Source organism: Ranitomeya variabilis, chromosome 1, assembly GCF_051348905.1.
Source record: "Ranitomeya variabilis isolate aRanVar5 chromosome 1, aRanVar5.hap1, whole genome shotgun sequence".
Lineage (NCBI taxonomy): Eukaryota > Metazoa > Chordata > Amphibia > Anura > Dendrobatidae > Ranitomeya > Ranitomeya variabilis.
Window position 1 is genome coordinate 116,862,041 of NC_135232.1, and position 16,836 is coordinate 116,878,876.

At 46.9% G+C, this 16,836-nt stretch overlaps 1 protein-coding gene across 2 annotated transcripts in view; it reads left to right on the forward strand.

Moving 5' to 3' along the window:
* Positions 1-16,836, forward strand: part of CCDC125 (coiled-coil domain containing 125) — a 173,338-nt gene that overhangs the window by 58,319 nt on the left and 98,183 nt on the right. Inside the window, exon 1 of one of the 2 annotated variants that reach the window (XM_077288246.1) lies at positions 11,047-11,129. The exons of the other annotated variant lie outside the window; for it this stretch is intronic. The gene's annotated coding sequence lies outside the window, so the exon portion shown is untranslated. Of the gene's footprint in view, positions 1-11,046; positions 11,130-16,836 lie in introns of those variants that run through there. 2 annotated transcript variants of the gene reach the window in all.

Sequence of the window (16,836 nt, forward strand, 5' to 3'; positions counted from 1 at the left end):
GCAGGTAGGTAGGTAGGTCTGAGTATTCTAATGTTTTGTAGCAGCCATGTGCGCTGCTTGCAGTAGATAGAATGTTTGCTGGAACACTAATGTGTCATAATGGGCCTTGACCTTTACTTGGCTGTGCGGTGGTGGCCAACTTTAGTCTACTGCTGAAGCCGAAGCAGCAGGTAGGTAGGTAGGTTGGTCTGAGTATTCTAATGGTTAATAGCAGCCAGGTACGCTACCAGCAGTAGATAGAATGTGTGCTGGAACACTAATGTGTCATAATGGGCCTTGGCTTTTTTCTGGCTGTGCAGTGGTGGCCATCTTTAGTCTACTGCTGAAGCTGCAGCAGCAGGTAGGTATTATGGGCCTTGGCATTTATCTGGCTGTGCGGTGGTGGCCATCTTTTGTCTACTGCTGAATCCGCAGCAGCAGATAGGTAGGCAGGTCTGAGTATTCTAATGGTTTGTAGCAGCCAGGTGCGCTGCCTGTAGTAGATAAAATGTTTGATGGAACACTCACGTGTCATAATAGGCCTTGGCCTTTATCTGGCTGTGCAGTGTTGGCCATCTTAATTCTACTGCTGAAGACGCAGGCACAGATAGGTTGGTAGGTCTGAGTGTTCCAATGGTTTGTAGCTTCCAGGTGCACTGCCTGCAGTAGATAGAATGTGTGCTGGAACACTCACGTGTCGTAATGGGCCTTGGCCCTTATCTGGCTGTGCGGTGGTGGCCATCCTTAATCTACTGCTGAGGACGCTACAGGAGGTAGGTAGGTAGGTCTGAGTATTCTAATCTTTTGTAGCAGCCATGTGCCCTGTTTGCAGTAGATAGAATGTTTGCTGGAACACTCACGTGTCATAATGGGCCTTGACCTTTATCTGGCTGTAAGGTGGTGGGCATCTTCAGTCTACTGCTAAAGCCGTAGCAGCAGATAGGTAGATAGGTAGGTCCGAGTATTCTAATGGTTTGTAGCAGCCATGTGCACTGCCTGCAGTAGATAGAAAGTGTGCTGGAACACTCACGTGTCATAATGGGCCTTGACCTTTATCTGGCTGTGCGATGGTAGCCAACTTTAGTCTACTGCTGAAGCCGGAGCAGCAGGTAGGTAGGTTGGTCTGAGTATTCTAATGGTTTATAGCAGCCATGTACGCTACCTGCAGTAGATCGAATGTGTGCAGGAACACTAATGTGTCATAATGGGCCTTGGCTTTTTCTTGGCTGTGCAGTGGTGGCCATCTTTAGTCTACTGCTGAAGCTGCAGCGGCAGGTAGGTAGGTCTGAGTATTCTAATGGTTTGTAGCAGCCTGGTTCACTGCCTGCAGTAGATAGAATGTGTGCAGGAACACTCGTGTATCACAATGGGCCTTGGCCTTTATCTGGCTGTGCGGTGGTGGCCATCTATAGTCTACTGCTGAAGCCGCTGCAGCAGGTAGGTAGGTAGATCTGAGTATTCTAATCACTTATAGCAGCCATGTGCGCTGTCTGCAGTAGATAGAATGTTTGCTGGAACACTCACGTGTCATAATGAGCCTTGGCCTTTTTCTCACTGTGCGGTGGTAGCCATCTTTAGTCTACTGCTGAAGCCGTAGCGGCAGGTAGGTAGGTCTGAGTATTCTAATGGTTTGTAGCAGCCATGTGCGCAACCTGCAGTGAATAGAATGTGTGCTGGAACATTCACATGTCATAATGGGCTTTGGCCTTTATCTGGCTGTGCGGTGGTGGCCATCTTTAGTCTACTGCTGAAGCTGCAGCAGGTAGGTAGGTAGGTCTGAGTATTCTAATGGTTTGTAGCAGCCAGGTGTGCTGCCTGCAGTAGATAGAATGTTTGCTGGAACACTCACGTGTCATAATGAGCCTTGGCCTTTATCTGGCTGTGCGGTGGTGGCCATCTTTAGTCTACTTTCTGAAGCCAAAGCAGCAGGTTAGTAGGTTGGTCTAAGTATTCTATTGGTTTATAGCAGCCAGGTACGCTACCTGCAGTAGATAGAATGTGTGCTGGAACACAAATGTGTCATAATGGGCCTTGGCTTTTTTCTGGCTGTGCAGTGGTGGCCATCTTTAGTCTACTACTGAAGCCGCAGCAGCAGGTAGGTATAATGGTCCTTGGCATTTATCTGGCTGTGCGGTGGTGGCCATTTTTTGTCTACTGCTGAATTCGCATCAGCAGATAGGTAGGTAGGTCTGATTTTTCTAATGGTTTGTAGCAGCCAGGGGCGCTGCCTGTAGTAGGTAGAATGTGTGCTGGAATACTCACGTCTCATAACTGGCCTTGGCTTTTATCTGGCTGTGTGGTGGTGGCCATCTTTAGTCTACTGCTGAAGCCCCAGCAGCAGGTAGGTAGGTAGGTCTGAGTATTCTAATGGTTTGTAGCAGCCAGGTGCGCTGCCTGCAGTAGATAGAATGTGTGCTGGAACACTCACGTGTCATAATGGGCCTTGGCCTTTATCTGGCTGTGCGGTGGTGGCCAACTTTAGTCTACTGCTGAAGCCGAAGCAGCAGGTAGGTAGGGTGGTCTGAGTATTCTAATGGTTAATAGCAGCCAGGTATGCTACCTGCAGTAGATAGAATGTGTGCTGGAACACTAATGTGTCATAATGGGCCTTGGCTTTTTTCTGGCTGTACAGTGGTGGCCATCTTTAGTCTACTGCTGAAGCTGCAGCAGCAAGTAGGTATAATGGGCCTTGGCATTTATCTGGCTGTGTGGTGGTGGCCATCTTTTGTCTACTGCTGAATCCACAGCAGCAGATAGGTAGGTAGGTTTGAGTATTCTAACGGTTTGTAGCTGCCATGTGTGCTGCCTGCAGGAGATAGAATGTGTGCCAGAAAACTCACGTGTCATAATGGGCCTTGGCCTTTATCTGGCTGTGTGGTGGTGGCCAGCTTTGGTCTACTGCTGATGCCGCAGCAGCAGATAAGTAGGTAGGTCTGAGTATTCTAATGGTTTGTAGCAGCCAGTTGCGCTGCCTGCAGTAGATAGAATGTGCGCTGGAACACTCACGTGTCATAATGGGCCTTGACTTTTATCTGGCTGTGTGGTGGTGGCCATCTTTAGTCTACTGCTGAAGCTGCAGCAGCAGGAAGGTATACTTACCGAAACGCGCGTCGGGGTGGTTCGGTGTTCCCTGCTGGTTCTGGGCTACTACATCAGGTGATTCGTATACTGTATTTTTTCTCACATGTCTGTGGCCATACTATTACTTACTGCCTATATGGGCTATAGCGATATGCGTTGGTGCCACTATTTACTTGTTGCTTATTTCATTCTGACATGTTGATTGTTATTTAACACCTATGAGTTGTACCTGGATTACCAGCAGGGTTTACCATTCCTTGGGCTACTGTTTTGCTTGTTGCTCTTGGCACGTTGTACCATCTGCTAGCCCTACTGCACACTGTTTGTTTGGTTCTTCTTTATATTTTTAAATCTATTAATAATAAAAAGTGTTTTTTATTGGATTATAAGACAGCATTTGTCCTCGTTCCTAGTTGTACTAGGAAGGTAGGTAAGTCTGAGTATTCTAATGGTTTGTAGCAGCCGGGTGCACTGCCTGCCGGAGATAGAATGTCTGCTGGAACACTCACGTGTCATAATGGGCCTTGACCTTTATCTGGCTGTGCGGTGGTGGCCATCTTTACTCTATTACTGAAGCAGGTAGGTAGCTAGGTCTGAGTATACTAATAGTTTGTAACAGCCAGGTGCCCTGAATGCAGTAGATAGAATGTGTGCTAGAACACTCACATGTAATAATCGGCCTTGGCCTTTATCTGGCTGTGCGGTATTGCCATCTTTAGTGCATTGAACAGCAGAGTGGATTGCTGCTGAGGGGAAAAGGAAAAAAAATCGCTTTAATTCTTCTGGTTAGAGAGTGTGAACGAGCTGAGTGTGACCGAAGCGAAAGTGTGAACGGTGGTGTGTGACTTGTGATTCAGTGACTTTGGATTCAGTGAGTTTCCAAGGGAGAAATTACTGAATTGCTATCTGTATTTTATTAATACTTTACATTTATTTTTTACTAGCTGAAAAGCCCGGCGTTGCCTGGGCATAGTAAATATCTGTGGTTAGTTATAGCACCTCACTTCTCTCATTTTCCCATCATGCCTCTCATTTTCCCCCTCACATCTCTCATTTTCCCCCTCACTCCTCTCATTCCCCCCTAACACTTGTCATTTCGACCTCACATCTGTCATTTTCCAATCACTCCACTATTTTCCCTCACTTCTCTCATTTTGCACTCACACCTTTTTATTTTCACCTCACACCTCTCATTTTCACCTCACACCTCTCATTTTCCCCTCAGTATATACATGTTTGTCATCTCCCTTATATATAGTATGCACCTGTGTGTCATCTCCTGTATATAGTATATACCTGTATGTCATCTCCTCCTGTATATAGTATATACCTGTATGTCATCTCCCCTGTATATGGTATATACCTGCTGTATGTCATCTCCCTCTGTATATTGTATATACCTGTTTGTCATCGCCTCCTGAATATAGTATATACCGGTATGTCATCTCTTCTTTATATAGTATATACCTGTATGTCATCTCCTATAATAATAATAATAATAATTTTTATTTATATAGCGCCAACATATTCCGCAGCGCTTTACAACTTATAGAGGGGACTTGTACAGACAATAGACATTACAGCATAACAGAAATCACAGTTCAAAACAGATACCAGGAGGAATGAGGGCCCTGCTCGCAAGCTTACATCCTATGAGGAAAAGGGGAGACACGAGAGGTGGATGGTAACAATTGCTTTAGTTATTTGGACCAGCCATAGTGTAAGGCTCGGGTGTTCATGTAAAGCTGCATGAACCAGTTGACAGCCTAAGTACCGTATTTTCCGGCGTACAAGACGACTTTTTAACCCCTGAAAATCTTCTTAAAAGTCGGGGGTCGTCTTGTACGCCGGGAATCGCCTTGTACGCCGGGTGTATATGGTGGGTGGGGGGGGGAGTGATCCTGATGACGACGAGGGGGCGTCTCACAGGAAAGTGAGTATCCCCCATTACCTTATCATAGCGCTGCAGCGTGGGGTCTCTGTGCTGGGAGCGGCGGCTGCTGTGCTGTGCTGTGCTGTGGCGGCTCCTCTTCTGCAGTGTGGGGCCTCTGGTGCTGTGGGGCGGTGGCAGCGGTGGCGTATCTTCATGCAGTCGGGGCTCCTCCGGCATCTCAAAGCCTAGAAGCCCCGCCGGCAACTCCATCGGTGTAATGCGCTGGCCTCCGGGAAAATGGCCGCTGCTTAGATTCAGATCTCGTCTCCCGAGATTTCGGGACGAGATCTGAATCTGAGCATGCACAGCCCCCAGCGGCCGGGCCACCGCATCGCACCTATTGAGCTGCCTCCGGGAAAATGGCCGCTGCTCAGATTCAGATCTCGTCTCCCGAGATCTCGGGACGAGATCTGAATCTGAGCAGCGGCCATTTTCCCGGAGGCCACCTGACCGCATTGTACCGATGGAGTTGCCGGCGGGACTTCCAGGCTGAGATGCCGGAGGAGCCCCGACTGCATGAAGATACGCCGCCGCCACTGCCCCACAGCACCAGAGGCCCCACACTGCAGAAGAGGAGCCGCCACAGCACAGCAGCCGCCGCTCCCAGCACAGAGACCCCACGCTGCAGCGCTATGATAAGGTAATGGGGGATACTCACTTTCCTGTGAGACGCCCCCTCGTCCTCATCAGGATCACTCCCCCCCCCCCCCCCAAAAGGCACATATTCACCGGCCCTATAAGACGACATACGGTGTATAAGAAGACCCCCAACTTTTAAGAAGATTTTATTTTTTAACTGGTAAAGTTGGGGGGTCGTCTTATACGCCCAGTCGTCTTATACGCCGGAAAATACGGTATGTAGCAGGACAGACACAGAGTGCTATTAACTGCATAAAGTGTATGAGAACATGATGCGAGGAACCTGATTATGTTTTTTTTTTTTCTTTGTGTTTTTTTTATTTTTTTATTAGGCCATACAGGGATAGTTAGGTTAATGCGTTGAGGCGGTAGGCCAGTCTGAACAAATGCGTTTTTAGGGCACGCTTAAAACTGTGGGGATTGGGGATTAATCGTATTAACCTGGGTAGTGCATTCCAAAGAATCGACGCAGCACGTGTAAAGTCTTGGAGACGGGAGTGGGAGGTTCTGATTATTGAGGATGCTAACCTGAGGTCATTAGTGGAGCGGAGGGCACGGGTAGGGTGATAGACTGAGACCAGAGAGGAGATGTAGGGTGGTGCTGAGCCATGGAGTGCTTTGTGGATGAGGGTAGTAGTTTTGTACTGGATTCTGGAGTGGATGGGTAGCCAATGTAATGACTGACACAAGGTAGAGGCATCGGTGTAGCGGTTGGTGAGGAATATGATCCTGGCAGCAGCATTCAGGACAGATTAGAGAGGGGAGAGTTTGGTAAGAGGGAGGCCGATTAGTAGAGAGTTACAATAGTCCAGACGAGAATGAATAAGTGAGACAGTAAGAGTTTTTGCAGAGTCAAAAGTAAGAAAAGGGCGAATTCTAGAAATGTTTTTGAGATGCAGATAAGAAGAGCGAGCCAGTGATCGGATGTGGGGGTGAATGAAAGCTCGGAATCAAGGATGACCCCAAGGCAGCGGGCATGTTGCTTTGGAGTAATGGTGGAACCGCACACGGAGATGGCAATGTGAGGCAAAAGTAGGTTAGTAGAGGGAGAGAACACGAGGAGTTCAGTTTTTGACATGTTCAGTTTCAGATAGAGGGAGGACATGATGTTAGAGACAGCGGTAAGACAATCACTGGTGTTTTCTAAGAAGGTCGGCGTGAAAGCAGGAGAAGAGGTGTATAATTGGGTGTCGTCAGCATAGAGATGGTACTGGAAACCAAATCTACTGATTGTTTGTCCAATAGGGGCAGTATACAAAGAGAAGAGGAGGGGGCCTAGGACTGATCCTTGAGGAACCCCAACAGTAAGGGGAAGGTGAGAGGAGGAGGAACCAGCAAAACATACAGTGAAGGATCGGTCAGAGAGATAGGAGGAGAACCAGGAGAGAACGGTGTCCTTGAGGCCGATGGAGCGGAGCATAGTGAGGAGGAGCTGATGATCCACAGTGTCGAATGCTGCAGAGAGATCCAAGAGAATTAGCATGGAGTAGTGACCATTAGATTTAGCTGTTAGTAGGTCATTAGAGACTTTAGTGAGGGCAGTTTCAGTTGAGTGTAAAGAGCGGAAGCCAGATTGAAGAGGGTCGAGAAGAGAGTTATCTGAGAGATAACGGGTAAGACGGGAGTGGACCAGGCGTTCGAGGAGTTTAGAGATGAAGGGAAGATTTGAGACAGGTCTATAATTAGCGGCACAATTTTGGTCGAGGGAGGGTTTTTTAAGTAATGGATGTATGATGGCATGCTTAAATGAGGAGGGAAAAATACCGGAAGTGAGGGAAAGGTTGAATATTTTTGTTAGGTGAGAGGTGACAGCCGGGGAAAGGGACTGGAGGAGATGTGATGGAATGGGGTCACTGGTGCAAGTAGTCGGGCGAGAAGATGCAAGGAGCCTGCTTACTTCTTCTTCTGTAACTGGTTCAAAGTCAGAGAGTGAACTAGATGCAGTGGGGGAGGGAGGACAGTGCATGGTATGAAAAGATTGGGAGATGATTTCCTGTCGAATGTGGTCAATTTTTTCTTTGAAGTAATTGGCCCGATCGTCAGCGCGGAGATCTGTGGTTGGGGCCTGCTCTCTTGGGTTGAGTAGGGACTGGAAAGTGTCGAAGAGACGTTTAGGGTTATTGGACAGCGAGGTGATGAGGGTGTTTAAATAGGTTTGTTTTGAGAGGTGAAGGACAGAGTTGTATGAACTTATAATGGATGAAATCTTCGGGTAGATTAGATTTTCTCCACAGACGTTCGGCGCACCTGGAGCACCGCTGCAGGAAACGTGTTTGCAGCGTGTGCCACGGTTGTCGCCATCTGTGTCGAGTTGTTCTATGTATAGGAGGTGCAGCTTCATCCAGGGCACTTTGCAGGGTTTCATTGTAATGCTTCAGAGCAGAATCAGGACATGAGATGGAGGAGATTGGGGCCAATGAGGACTGCAAGTTCTTCATAAGTTTCTGGGTGTTAATGGCCTGTATGTTTCTATAAGTGTGGAAAGTGGGGGTGACCTGAGCGGGATGGCAGTTCTTGATATAGAATGAAAGAAGGTTGTGGTCAGAGAGCGGGAGAGGGGAGTTTGTGAAATCATCCACTGAGCAAAGCCGGGAGAAAACCAAGTCAAGGGAGTTTCCATCTTCATGCGTTGGAGAGTTAGTATGCTGCGAGAGGCCGAAAGAGGAGGTTAGAGATAAAAGGTGAGAAGCAGATGGGGAGAGGGGAGAAGCAATGGGGATGTTGAAATCACCCATGATGAGGGTGGGGGTGTCACAGGAGAGAGTGTGGAAGCCAGGTGGCAAAGTGATCCAGGAACTGATGAGAGGGGCCGGGAGGACGATACACCACCGCCACTCGCATGGAGAAGGGGACGTAGAGTCTGACAGCATGGACCTCAAAGGAAGGGAATACAAGTGAGGGTACTTGGGGGATAACTTGGAAGGTACATTTGGGTGAAAGGAGCAGACCAACACCTCCGCCTGCTCTGTTGTCTGATCTTGGGGTATGAGAAAAGTGTAGTCCACCATATGAAAGAGCAGCAGCAGCGGTGGTTTCTGACTGCTGGATCCAGGTTTCAGTAAGAGCGAGGAGATTAAGAGAATTAGAAAGGAAGAAGTCATGAATGAAGGAGAGTTTATTACACACAGAGCGAGAATTCCAAAGGACACAATTGAAAGAGACAGAAGGCATGCATGGAATATTAATAAGGTTAGAGGGGTTTCTGGGTGTAGCAATTGGGGGGTTTGACTGGCTATAACATGGGGGGCCGGGGTTTGGAGAGATGTCTCTAGGAGAAGGAGGATAGAAAGAGTGAGCAGATGGTTAAGTGATTTGTGAGAGCGTCTCTTGTGTTGGATGGTGGGACTGAATGGATCTGCGCTGTTAAGCAATGTGAACAGAGCGTGAGTGCTATACATAGGAGAGGCAAGGACAGAGGGGCCGATATGGATGGAGTGTATGGAGTTTATGCAAGGGCGGTGAATGTGAGTGAATGCAGCAGCCAGGATATAGATTATACAAATACATATGGTGAGTATTTGTTCTGTTCCAAATGAATAGGGAATAGATTTAGATTGTCTTACCTGTCTCCTGCCCTGTCTAACTGCCATGTTATAACTGCCGAATACTTAGAAAAAAAATACTTTGAATAAAAGTACACGAATAATAGTGCACAAATGCACCCCTGCATGAATACATCCCCAAGCTATGTCTACATTTATAGAAGGCTAGCTCTTAGATTTATTTTTTTTTTTATTTATTTTTTTCTCGTTACCAATCAGTCTAACTCAGTTGAGACAGCAGGACACAATAAATGTAGTGATCAGATAAACAAATATCCAGGTCTACATGGATCATAAACCCCTTTGAAACAGTTATGTGATCTCTCTACATAGGGACAAGCAAAAGTGAGTTAAATATCTATAAACACAAACAAATGCATAATAAGATGACTAACATATATAGATATATGCAGGATTCAATGCCGAAGATAGAATGACTCAGATACCATTCAAGCCGCTTGCTGTCAGGGAATGGAGCAATAGACATGCAGGATATTTCAGTTCAGGGAATGAATGATATGTTTACCATTCAAGCCGCTTGCTGTCAGGGAATGGAGCAATAGACATGCAGGATATTTCAGTTCAGGGAATGAATGATATGTTTACCATTCAAGCCGCTTGCTGTCAGGGAATGGAGCAATAGACATGCAGGATATTTCAGTTCAGGGAATGAATGATATGTTTACCATTCAAGCCGCTTGCTGTAAGGGAATGGAGCAATAGACATGCAGGATATTTCAGTTCAGGGAATGAATGATATGTTTATATAGTATATACCGGTATGTCATCTCCCCTGTATATAGTATATACCTGCTGTATGTCATCTCCTCCTGTATATACCTATGTGTCATCTCATCTTTTATATAGTATATACAGTACCTGTATGTCATTTCCTCCTATATATAGTATATACACCTGTGTGTCATCTCCTCCTGTATATAGTATATACCTGTATGTCATCTCTTTCTGTATATAGTACATACCTGTATGTCATCTCCTTCTCTATATAGTATATACCTGTATGTCATTTCCTCCTGTATATAGTATATACCTGTATGTCATCTTTCTGTATATAGTACATAACTGTATGTCATCTCCTTCTGTATATAGTATATACCTGTATGTCACCTCCTCCTGTATATAGTATATATCTGTGTGTCATCTCCTCCTATATATACACTATATATCTGTGTGTCATCTCCTCTTGTATTAGACCTCGTTCACACGTTATTTGGTCAGTATTTTTACCTCAGTATTTGTAAGCTAAATTGGCAGCCTGATCAATCTCCAGCCAACAGGAAGCCCTCCCCCCTGGCAGTATATATTAGCTCACACATACACATAATAGACTGGTCATGTGACTGACAGCTGCCGTATTTCCTATATTGTACATTTGTTGCTCTTGTAGTTTGTCTGCTTATTAATCAGATTTTTATTTTTGATGATAATACCAGACTTGTGTGTGTTTTAGGGCGAGTTTCATGTGTCAAGTTGTGTGTGTTGAGTTGCATGTGGTGACATGCATGTAGCGACTTTTTGTGTGTCGAGTTGCATGTGTGATGCAGTGACCCCTGTAACAGGTAGAGGGCGCTGCATGGTCTACGCACGGAGGCATATTGAGGCCATGAGTATGCATGGATGTGGTAGTGAGACAGTGTCCGGCATTGTGGTTAATGGGAGGTATGTGTCACAGGGATGGATGCTCCCTGCGATGCAACCCGGAGTATCTTGTCTTTAGAGCACGTAAGCACTGAAGATGTCATTTAGTGCACCTGGGTCCGGGTTGCGGGTAGCTATGAGAGATGGGTGGGTCTGGCTACCCACATACCTCACCACTGGGTGAGGGTACTCACTGTACCTTTTTCCCTGCAGGAGTATGAGGACCTGCAGTGATGTCAGGATCAAGTGACCAGCCCATGTGATCCATACCTCACCTATGGGGGTGTGGTTACAAGGTACATAATGTGACCAGGGGGGTGGGTCACATGTTTCCTGTGTAGGGGCCCTGTATAAGTTCCTGTGTTGGAAGACCTGGGAGAAGGCTTCCTGGAAAGCACATGCTGGCGTGGGAGGTCCTGGGAGGAGGACCGGATCCCTGAGCAGCGGACAGTGAAACTTGGGGAAGCTACCATCCTCTGGGTGGATCTGGACTAACTAAGATATGCCGCAAAGGCAAGTTGGTGATTCCCATGAGTCAGTGGACTGACAAGGAGACAGCAGATGGAGCAGGAGCTCCCGTAAGGTACCTCCATAAACTGTTGGTGCTTGTATCATGAACTGTGTGGTAACCCACGGCAACTGGTCAGTGAGGTCCAGCGTGTTTAGTTACCACAGACTAAGGATCTGAAACTTAATATGATGTCCTGGTTCAGTGTGTGCAAATGGACTGCTCATGATGGTTTATGAGGCTTAATAAACCGCATGGACTGCTTTGTTTGAAAAAACCGTGCCCGTGTGCTGAATATCGCGGCCAAGCGAGTGTCCCCCAATACACTCAGTAAGAACAATCTTACACATGTGACAGGTTAGTGTAGCAAGTTGTGTGCAGCTAGTTTTGTGCATGGCGAGTTTTACGTGTGGCGAGTTTTATGTGTAGTGCGTTTTGAGTATGTGCAAGTTTTGTGTAAGGCAACTTTTGCATGTGTTGCAACTTTTGTGCATGTGGCAATTTTTCTGCTTGTGCAAGTTTTGCGTGTGGCGAGTTTTCCATGAGGTGAGTTTTGCACGTGTGGCGAGTTTTGCGTGAGCCTAGTTTTGCATGTAGCAAGTTTTGCATGTGGCGAATTTTGCGTGAGGCGAGTTTTGAGTGGTGACTTTTGTGTTTCGACTTTTATGTAGCGAGGTTGGTGAATGTGTGATGAAATGTATGCTGAGGGTGATATGTGTTCAAGCACGTGGTAGTGTGTGGCGCATTTTGTGTGTGTGTTCATATCCCCGTGTGTGGTGAGTATCCCATGTCGGGGCCCCACCTTAGCAACTGTACGGTATATACTCTTTGGCGCCATCGCTCTCATTCTTTAAGTCCCCCTTGTTCACATCTGGCAGCTGTCAACTTGCCTCCAACACTTTTCCTTTCACTTTTTCCCCATTATGTAGATAGGGGCAAAATTGTTTGGTGAATTGGAACGCGCGGGGTTAAAATTTCACCTCACAACATAGCCTATGATGCTCTCGGGGTCCAGATGTGTGACTGTGCAAAATTTTGTGGCTGTAGCTGCAACGGTGCAGATGCCAATCCTGGACATACATACACACACACACACACACACACACACACACACACACACACACACACACACACACACACACACGGCTGTATTTGCCACTAGACACGTGAGGGCACGTGCCTAGGGCGGGGACAATGCAGGGGGCGGCACCTGAGAAAGGTTTTTTTCTTTTTTTTTCACCTCCCGACCGACCCCGCCCCCTCCTCGCCCCCGGCTGCCTGCCCACCTCCCACCCTCCTTGAAGACGATACTCACCCTGCTCCAGCGATGCCTGGTATTGGCTTCTGCAGCGCTCCTGAATGAGCGGTCACGTGGCACCGCTCATTAAGGTCATGAATATGCACATATTCATGACCTTAATGAGCGGTATCACATGACCGCTCACGCAGGAACAAGGTACTGCGCCGGGAGTCAGGACAGAGCCAGAGGGATGTCGGCGCGGCCACACAGTGAGGAACAGGTAAGCATGAGGGACGGGGGGACAGGGGAGGGGGGGATGAAGGAGGACGGTAAGCCGCGCCATTCAAGATGGGAGCGGGGGGTGGGGTGGAGAGATGAGCCATGCATACAGGGGGGAAATATGAGCCATGCATACAGGAGGGGGAAATATGAGCCATGCATACAGGGGCGGGGGAAATATGAGCCATGCATACAGGGGGGGATATGAGCCATGCATACAGGAGGGGGAAATATGAGCCATGCATACAGGGGGGGAATATGAGCCATGCATACGGGGGGGGGGGGAACATGAGCCATGCATACAGGGGGGGAAACATGAGCCATGCATACAGGGGGGGAATCATGAGCCATGCATACAGGGGGGGGTTAAATATGAGCCATGCATACAGGTGGGGGAATATGAGCCATGCATACAGGGGGGGGGGGTGAAATATGAGCCATGCATACAGGGGGGGAATATGAGCCATGCATACAGGGGGGGTGAAATATGAGCCATGCATACAGGAGGGGGAATATGAGCCATGCATACAGGAGGGGGAATATGAGCCATGCATACAGGAGGGGGAATATGAGCCATGCATACAGGAGGGGGGGTCATTATACAGTATTAAGCATCATGTGGGATCATTATACAGTATGGAGAACTGGGTGGCCATTATACAGTATTGAGCATCATGTGTGGCCTTTATACAGTATGGAGCATCATGTGTGGCCAATGGCCATTATACAGTATGGAGCATCATGTGTGGCCGTTATACAGTATGGAGCATCATGTGTGGCCAATGGCCATTATACAGTATGGAGCATCATGTGTGGCCGTTATACAGTATTGAGCATCATGTGGGATCATTATACAGTATGGAGAACTGTGTGGCCATTATACAGTATGGAGCACTATGTGTGGCCATTATACAGTATGGAGCACTATGTGTGGCCATTATACAGTATGGAGCACTGTGTGGCCATTATTCTTTATGGAGCATCATGTGTGGCCATTATACACTATGGAGCATCATGTGTGGTCATTATACAGTATTGAGCATCATGTGTGGCCATTATACAGTATGGAGAACGGTGTGTGGCCATTATACAGTATGGAGCATCATGTGTGGTGGCCGCTATACAGTATTGAGCATCATATGTGGCCATTATACAGTATTGAGCATCATGTGGGGCCATTATACAGTATGGCGCATCATGTGTGGCCATTATACAGTATGGAGCACTGTGGCCATATTTTTTTTGTTTATAATTATTGTATATAAAACAGTGTGATCAGCAGTGCTAAATGGCTGTGGTTGGGACGTGGATATGGGTGTGACTAGTTGTGAAATGGGTGTGGTCAGAGGCGTGGCCTAAAATTTGCCACGGCGCACTACGCACGCCACAAACGTTGTACCTCCTTCCCGTTGGGAGGTATGGTACCGCATTTGCTAGATCATGGCAAAGTGCCACAAATCCCATAGGGAATGAATGAGGCCGAACGCAGTGTTGCCGTAAGTGATCCGTTACACGGCAGATGCAGAAAAACTGCCCGATCTGCAGCAAAAGGCGACTTTCACATCAGCGTTTCTTGCCAAAGTCACTGCCGATAGTGTCATACTCGCCAAAGGGGGAGGCAGCACTAAAAGTGCCTAGGGCAGCAGAAACTCTAAATACGGCCCTACACACACACACACACACACACACACACACACACACACTCACACACACACACACACACTCAGCTTTATATATTGGATTTAACTTCTTTTCTGTCTGGTGCAATCCCCATTAGGAAATGTGCTCCACTACTGATAATGCCATCCAGTGTACATCTTGCCACATGTATGCAATCCTTGAGCAGCCGGTCGAGGGTGCATACTGCTGTGTGTGATGTGAGAACATTGTGCGTTTGAAAGCCCAGATACTGGATCTAAATGTGCAGCTGGCAACACTGAGATCCATTGACAATATGGAAAGGAGTCTTCTGCTCACTGAGCAGATGCTCAATCTGATAGATGAGGGGGGGATGGTAGGATAGATCTGCAGGACAGTGAAGCAGCAAGCTGGGTGATAGTTAGAAGGCCGGGTAGAGGGAAGAGTGCCAGGGAGGCTAGTCCTGATCTGGCACACCCCAATAAGTTTGCTAAGTTGGAAGATGAGAGGGGTGTCAGTGCAGGGGTAGCACTGCTGCAGCCAGGCATGTCCTCTGAAAGCCGGAGGAGTGTCTGCTCGAGTAAGGGGGGAAATAGGAGAGCAGGGCAGGCCAGACAGGAGCTGGTAGTGGGGTGGGATTCAATTATTAGGGAAACAGATAGGCCAATCTGTCACAAAGACAGAGATCATTTAACGATGTGCTGCCTCCCTGATGCTCAAGTCTGACACATCGCTGATCGGGTTGACAGATTACTGAGAGAGGCTGGTGAGGACCCAGCGGTCATAGTGCACATAGGCTTAAATGACAAAGTTAGAGGTAGGTGGAAGGTCCTTAAAGACAATTTCAGGGAATTAGGCTGCAAGCTTAAAGCAAGGATCTCCAACATGGTATTTTCCGAAATATTGCCTGTACCACGTGCCATGCCACAGAGGCAACGGGAGATTAGGGAGGTTAATAAGTGGCTCAAGAATTGGTGTAGGAAGGAGGGGTTTAGGTTCCTGGAGAACTCATCCGACTTCTCAGTGGGCTACAGGTTCTACGCTAGGGACTGGCTGCACCTCAATGGGGAAGGTGCAGCTGTGCTGGGGGAGAAAATGGCTAGAAGGTTGAAGGAGTGTTTAAACTAGGGACTGGGGGGAGGGTATTCATTTTATAGGTGGGGAAGATAGTGCAGATAGAGACCTGGGCAGAAATAATGAAATTGGGGGTGGCGGTGGCATGGGGGTGGGGTTAGAACAGTTAATAATTTAAGAAAGAATAGAGGTACAGAGAGATACATAAAGTCAGTGTATTTATTCTAATGCCAGAAGCCTCGCCAACAAAATGGAGGAATTAGAATTCATTTTGTTGGAGCATACTTATGACATATCTGAGATATGGCTGGACGAGAGCCATGACTGGGCTGTTAACTTGCAGGGCTATAGTCTGTTCAGAAATGACTGTACAGATAAGCAAAGGGAATGTGTGTCTGTATGTAAAATCATCCGTAAAACCCATCTTGCGTGATAATATATGTGAATCGAATGAAAATGTAGAGTCCCTGTGGGTGGAGATAAGGGGAGGAGGGAAAAACAATAACTTACTGATAGGGGTTTGTTATAAGTCCCCAAAAATAATGGAAGCAACAGAGAATATCCTCGTAAAGCAAATAGATGAAGTTGTGCGACTCAAGGAGAAGTCATTATGGGGGACTTCAATTACCCTGAAATACATTGGAAAACAGAAACCTGCGGTTCCGGCAAAGGTAATAGGTTTTTGACAACTAAGAGAGACAATTACATTTCACAATTGGTTCAGGACCCAACAATAAGGGGGGCACTGCTAGACCTAATATTAATCAACAGGCCAGACCGCATAGAAAATATAAGGGCTGGGGGTCACTTGGATAATAGTGATCACAAAATAATAAGTTTTCATGTATCCTATAATAATATATGTAGTAGAGGGGTTACAAAGACCCTAAACTTCAGGAAGGCAAATTTCCAACGGATGAGAGATGATCTTGGTGCAGTTAACTGGGATGATATCCTGAGACATAAAAATACACAAAGAAAATGGGATACGTTTATTAGCATCCTGAATAGGACCTGAGCACAATATATCGTATGGGAATAAACATACTAGAAATAGGAGGAAACCAATATGGCTAAATAGAGCTGTAAGGGGCGCAATAAGGGACAAAAAGAAAGCATTTAGAGAATTAAAGCAAGTAGGTAGTGATGAGGCATTAAATAAATGCAGAAAATGAAATAAATTCTGTAAAAAGCAAATCAAGGCAGTAAAGATTGAGACAATGAGACTCCTTGCCAGAGAGAGTAAAAAATAATCCCAAAATAT